General features: G+C 32.7%; 2 long non-coding RNA genes across 2 annotated transcripts; both read left to right on the top strand.

The window, feature by feature from the left end:
• The first annotated feature begins 2,667 nt into the window (after positions 1 to 2,667).
• LOC127873605 (uncharacterized) lies at positions 2,668 to 3,350 on the top strand. Its single transcript, XR_008046286.1, has 3 exons — positions 2,668 to 2,732; positions 3,019 to 3,093; positions 3,317 to 3,350. It is a non-coding gene; the product is annotated as an uncharacterized LOC127873605 (long non-coding RNA).
• A 1,161-nt stretch (positions 3,351 to 4,511) lies between these two features.
• Positions 4,512 to 5,334, top strand: LOC127873180 (uncharacterized). Its single transcript, XR_008046038.1, has 3 exons — positions 4,512 to 4,649; positions 4,957 to 5,099; positions 5,300 to 5,334. It is a non-coding gene; the product is annotated as an uncharacterized LOC127873180 (long non-coding RNA).
• Positions 5,335 to 5,960: the final 626 nt, after the last annotated feature.

Genomic DNA, 5,960 nt, shown 5'->3' with positions numbered 1-5,960 from the left:
TATTTAACCTGCTGCTGAGCTACTTTAAAAATGAATCAGTTACTCATTATATCCATTCGTCGCTGTGCTAAGTATAACAAAATTTCTGAACAATAATCCTTCTGTGACATGACAACTATGCGCGCATAGTTTAACTCCTGAAATCCGCTAATAAGTGTGGGCTATTTATATTAATAAAAACGAAAATAAACAAAAATCACTGCAAAGGGATGTCGTCATATCTAACCATTGAGTTCATTTAGATTAACCCATTGTTGGAGGCATTTGGAAATGCGATGACCCCACTTAACGAGAACTCAAGCAGATTTGCGAAATACCTCGAAGTGAGCTTCCATCAAGATGGGCAACTAGCAGGAGGTAATATATCTGAATAATCTGACTGCAGTGTATCAAACTAACTAGAAGCTGTAGCCTACTTATGTTTATATTGAAGAAACGATTTTAATCTTAATCTTTCTTGTTTTCCCAATCTTTAACAAACGGATAAGCACGAAAACTTGAAAAAAATATTATTGATATCTTTTTAATTGCACCGACAAATCAAATGATGATTAAGTCGATTAAATTCATCATATCTTCCTCAGTCTAACCTTCATCTCTATAACGACATATGATCTAATCTGCACAGATAAGTAGAGATTCCCCAAATTGTTAAATGTCTTTTTAAATTAATGAGTTTTCGACTGCACAAAAGGAAAATATATATAAAATGACAACTCTTATATTGGTCTTGTTAATGTAGGTTTTTTTCTTAACTTTATTCTGGTGAGTTATTCATGCACGATGTATCTGTTTTGACATTTGACTAAAAAGTAGGATTTCGGATACACAATCTAGAAGGACGCTATAGACACATCAGTACATAATTGTTATCAAAATTTAGACATGAAAATATGAAGGACTTAATAATTATGACTTGTTTTGAGTTCCAATACAACAATATGCATGTGACAGACTTAAACATGAACCGCACAAATCACCAAGGATCAGGCTAACAATACTTTATACCATGGTTATGACGTTTCTATGAATAATTATCTTCAGCTAATGTTCAACCCCTAAAATTTTGCCATCTCTTTAAATGGCAACAATATTGAAATTATATGAACCATTAGCAAAATGTGATCCGATAATGCGGATTTTATCTGGTAAATTTTGCGCAACACTTTAAATGATGAAAAACGTAAACAGGTAATGCAACTCCTACCTTTTAACAGAAAAAAATATTATTTACATTTTAATCAATAAATGTTGGATGTAAGGTTTCAGCTGTCGTCCGCGACTATATTCTCGAGAAGTCCAGAATCGTCTGTCAGAGCGAAGGAGAAGGCATATTCCACATATTTTACGCAATGTTTGCTGGCTGCACTCCAACACAAAGGAAAGATCTGCGTATAGCTTTAGATATCGACCAGTATAGGTGAATCCATGATTAAGCAAACGTACATTTTTATGGAAATAAATGCAGGAATTCAGAATAGCTATGACGGTTGTTTCCCAATAGCTGATGATGTTTTCCACATTATTAAATGTGAGAATCGCATTATAACTGTCAATTAAAATATCAAAAGCGTTCTTGTCACACAGTTTTACATTTAAAACACATCATAGCAAGAGAAGCTTTGATCTGTGTACTCTCCTGCATAGTGAGGTTTATTCAAGTCTTCACAGTTTTTAAAGCAGTGGACATTATATAATTAACAAGTGCTGTATCCATTAAAACATAAAGATATTATCTAAGAAAATTAAGCACTTTTGGACAATACTTTTTTAAGCAAAACAAATCTTGTTTTCTGACTAACATTCGTTGTCATCCGTCAAATATCGTTTTTTTTAAATAATCAATGTGTATTTCTATACAAGTTTGCTGAAATAAGTTGTTAACATTGAACAAATAACTTGTATATGTCAGTTGCATTATTCACAAAACATCACAAATTATGTATGAATCTTTAAGTGATCTAGAATTTAGCAGTTGAGTGAAAATGTGTAATGGAATTTGAGAAAATCGCTTTATTTGCACACTTGTTATTTGTTTTCACTTCAGAATCATGCGAAGCGATCCATACCATGTTCACAATGCAGACAGATATACACAGATATTCTCCGAAACAATGAAAATATTGGACAAAATCAGTGTGGTTAGTTCATATTTTCATCATAGAGACATTTAAAAGAAAAGTGATATGTTTTTTTTATTTCCGTTTTAATGTTAAACCTATATAACTTTGCTTTTACCTTACCAGCTCGATGATCCCAACTAAAAATAAGTGTTATATCTTCGATGAGTGTATTGTATCCTGGAGTCAAATAAAATACTATCATTGGTTAACAATACTTTTATCCCTCCTGTTTCTGGAGTTATTTTTTATGTTCTATTAAATATTATACATTTTTTTAAGTGTTGACCGATTGAATGCCATCTGCAGTCGACCTATCACTTTTTTTCGTTTAAAAAAACGAGACCATCTTAATAACAAATATCAATCTGCAAGTGTTTTTTTTAATATACCATTACAATTTGAAAACCTCGTTTTTGCATGCAGAAAACTTTATAAATCTGCTTGTGGCCAGCAATATTATTTAGCTAAATGCGAAACTTTTTAACTTTATACAGGACAGTGAGGTAGTACTTACCATACTTGCGGCAGTCATTAACATTACTGAGATTGAATTCGAGGAGGACGACAAAGGCATTGCACAGATCAAAGATGCAGCACCATTTGCGCATGGTACTACTTTACACTGTACAACTCTAACTCGTACGGCAAAGGACGATCTTTTCTAAAAGGAATTTGCGTTGTAATTTTTGGTCTTGGTTCGTTCGACAATTATTAAAGATGGTTCTATTAAAATGAATGAATGAAATCGACGAGAGGATATATACATTATAAACGCATGATTCACATATATGTTGAAATTTATGTTAATACGTTATCGTTTTGGCATAATCGCCTCAATTGCAAATCTGAATGTTTTATACATGAACTCGACATAAACAACGTTTTATGTTTTCAGCTGCAAGTTTACTTAAATTGGACGAAATCGCGTTTAATGAGGCACTCGTTTCTTCAAATAGGCGGCCCAAAAACGGTTTGTTAAGAACGTGTTCATTATGTCGCTGATAGAACATTTATTACAAGCTTTATGTAATGATCACATAATTATTATATACTCTTACAAGCGTTGTGATAAAGGCGTTGATTATTTTCTGTCACGTTTTTCAAGTTTGTACTTAATTAATTCAGTACATATAATTCATACAACCTGTGCATCACCATGTTTTCTCTGTTTCATTCTGCCGTGTTTAAAACAGTACAACAAGCTGAAGACGGGAGAGATGCCTTAGCCAAACTTCTCTATGAACGCATGTTTAGATGGTTGGTGCGCATGATCAACCAGAATCTACACCCGCGAAGACAGGGGTGAGAACAATTTGCCAAAGGAATTTGAGACAGGATCCCTGCACAAATAGACTTTAGAAGATTTGTTCAAACATTTCAACAAGCGATTTTGAAATATTTATTGACAATTATGGCTATTTTATGTTTTAAGAACATGATTCTATAAAAGCAACAGGCCAGATAAATATGCTTTCTTTCATAGCTATTGAAAGAAATCAATTAAAATAATGGAACATGACATCATATCTTGTATAGCATCAATCCCTCTAAATCCCTCAACAATTTTTTGTTTTTAACCAATCGAACAAAATACTTATTTTCGATAAATACATGTTTGTTGAGAGATATTCATCAATTTGAAAATGGTATTTGTGCTTAAACTGTAATTATTTTAAAAATTTAACTCATCACTAACAGAACATCAAAAAATTCCTAAAAAGATTCAACAAAAGATTAAACGTTTTAATTATTAAGAGAATAAATGTACCTTTTGTCCACGTCCCCGTTGACTTTGTTATAATGAAAATAATAATAATGCAGTATTTGCAACCGCTAACATCACTCATTAATACTCAACAACTTAGTTGACGCATACATATCATACGTTTTGTTTTCAGCACTGATATAAGAGCCAATATTGGTTTTCTCGATATTGCTGGATTTGAGAAACTTGAACGAAACAGTTTCGAGCAGCTGTGTATCAATATTGTGAACGAAAAATTGCAGAACTTTATGAACAAACATATCTTCATTATGGAAATGGAACTATACGCGACAGAGGGCGTTCAATTTGATGATGTCAAGTTCGAAAACAATGATCACCTTCTGCGTGCGTTTGAAGAGGTGCGGTCGCATTTTGTTTAAGGAAAATGCTAATTAACTTGAACTTATGCAATTATTTCTGTCGTCTTATTGATTTGTAATGATTTTTTAATCGTTGTTGATGGCATAATGTTTTGTGTTAGAAACGACAGGGATTAGACATGACTCGATTGTTTTGTTTTTAAGACAGCTAAAGGATTAAACATCCGTTCGTTAATTTTTATTCATAATTGTTTATATGACTCTTTACTTTACATGTAGAAAAAGGTGGGTCTCTTGGATATCTTAGACGAGGTATCAATCTTCAAGCAAGGCTCAGACCAAGGCTTTGTTCTCCGTGTAAAACAACAATTCAAAGACAGCAAATACTTCGACTGTCGTGGAGCAGAGCGTATGTTTGGTATCCACCACTTTGCAGCTAAAGTAAGATATTGGATCATTTGAATGATAAGGAAAACAAAATCAACAACAACAACTAACGGTCCAGATATAATAAAACCGGTAAAACCGATGATGCCCAACAAAACGTAATTAATGTGTTTTATATGATTGAACCTCAAACATGTTTTTTTAACGTACATACATGTAATAACAATTTATCAAATGAATTCAAAACGCCGATTTATACTGGAAACTACAATAACAACGTATTTCAATTAGACGATTTAACATCCACTGTCGATGAATTGAATATTTTGAAGTGTATTTAGTATGCTGTTGTATGTACCAGGTTTCGTACGACACAACTGGTTTTCTGAAGAAGAATCGGGACCGACTTAATCCAGAGTTGATGGATGCCATGCAGTCTAGCGGGGACCAATTTTTCAGTGATCTCTTTGCGGTGAAACGAGGACCAACTGGGACAATTTCTGCGTAAATTAAATTGGCATAATATCATTTACCTTTATATTTTTATATCAGAATTTAACTGTTTTGCATTTAAGGATAAAGACCAGTGTATTTATGTCAAGCAACGTGTTATGTTCGTTTAATCGTTAAACTCTTTAACGTATTATTTGACTGTTGAACTCAAGTTTAATTTTTTTTTAAATTATAAAACTATCATCATCTAGAAATCCCCACACATTCAGAAAGTCAACACGAGCCCAAGTCATGGGAATTCCCGCAGGCCCTTTGGTTGTTGAAACAGCGCTGTCAAAGGTATTCACTCAATGTTTTACTTAGTATTTAGACTATTAAGTAGAATATAATATCTTTGCCATTTAAGCAGTAGCTTATTGTATATCGGTTTTAAATTCAATGCGGTTTAATCTCTTACAAGAGCAAGGTTTTGTTTTCTTCATGCGTCGTCGAGCGTCGTGGTTTTCAATCTGAAATAAAAACTTGTCCTAAGCCTCAAAATATTATTCGTGGATAGTGCTATACAAAATCATTCCACTTTATAGCATAATACGATCACCGGAATTTTGATAAATATTGATGGCGAAATTATCAAACAAAATCTCTTAAATCACTGAGTAGAGTTATATATAACTTGGTTATGATCAAACGATGGTCATCTGTAATATTTTTTTAAATGGGTGTGATCCTTTGTACACTTAAGATATGGGGCTTAAATATAAATTTCGTCGTTAAACAAAAGGCATAATCTTCCCATAAAAAAATTAGTTAAAATGTATAAACTTTTAAAGAGCTGATTCTTAGATGCTCCCTTTGAAACTTTCCTTGCAAACTTATAAACGATTTATGTCAGTATTTTATTTTCACAATTGT

The sequence above is a fragment of the Dreissena polymorpha genome, chromosome 3, assembly GCF_020536995.1.
Source record: "Dreissena polymorpha isolate Duluth1 chromosome 3, UMN_Dpol_1.0, whole genome shotgun sequence".
In the NCBI taxonomy this organism is placed as follows: Eukaryota; Metazoa; Mollusca; class Bivalvia; order Myida; family Dreissenidae; genus Dreissena; species Dreissena polymorpha.
This window is presented reverse-complemented; position numbering and strand designations above follow the sequence as displayed.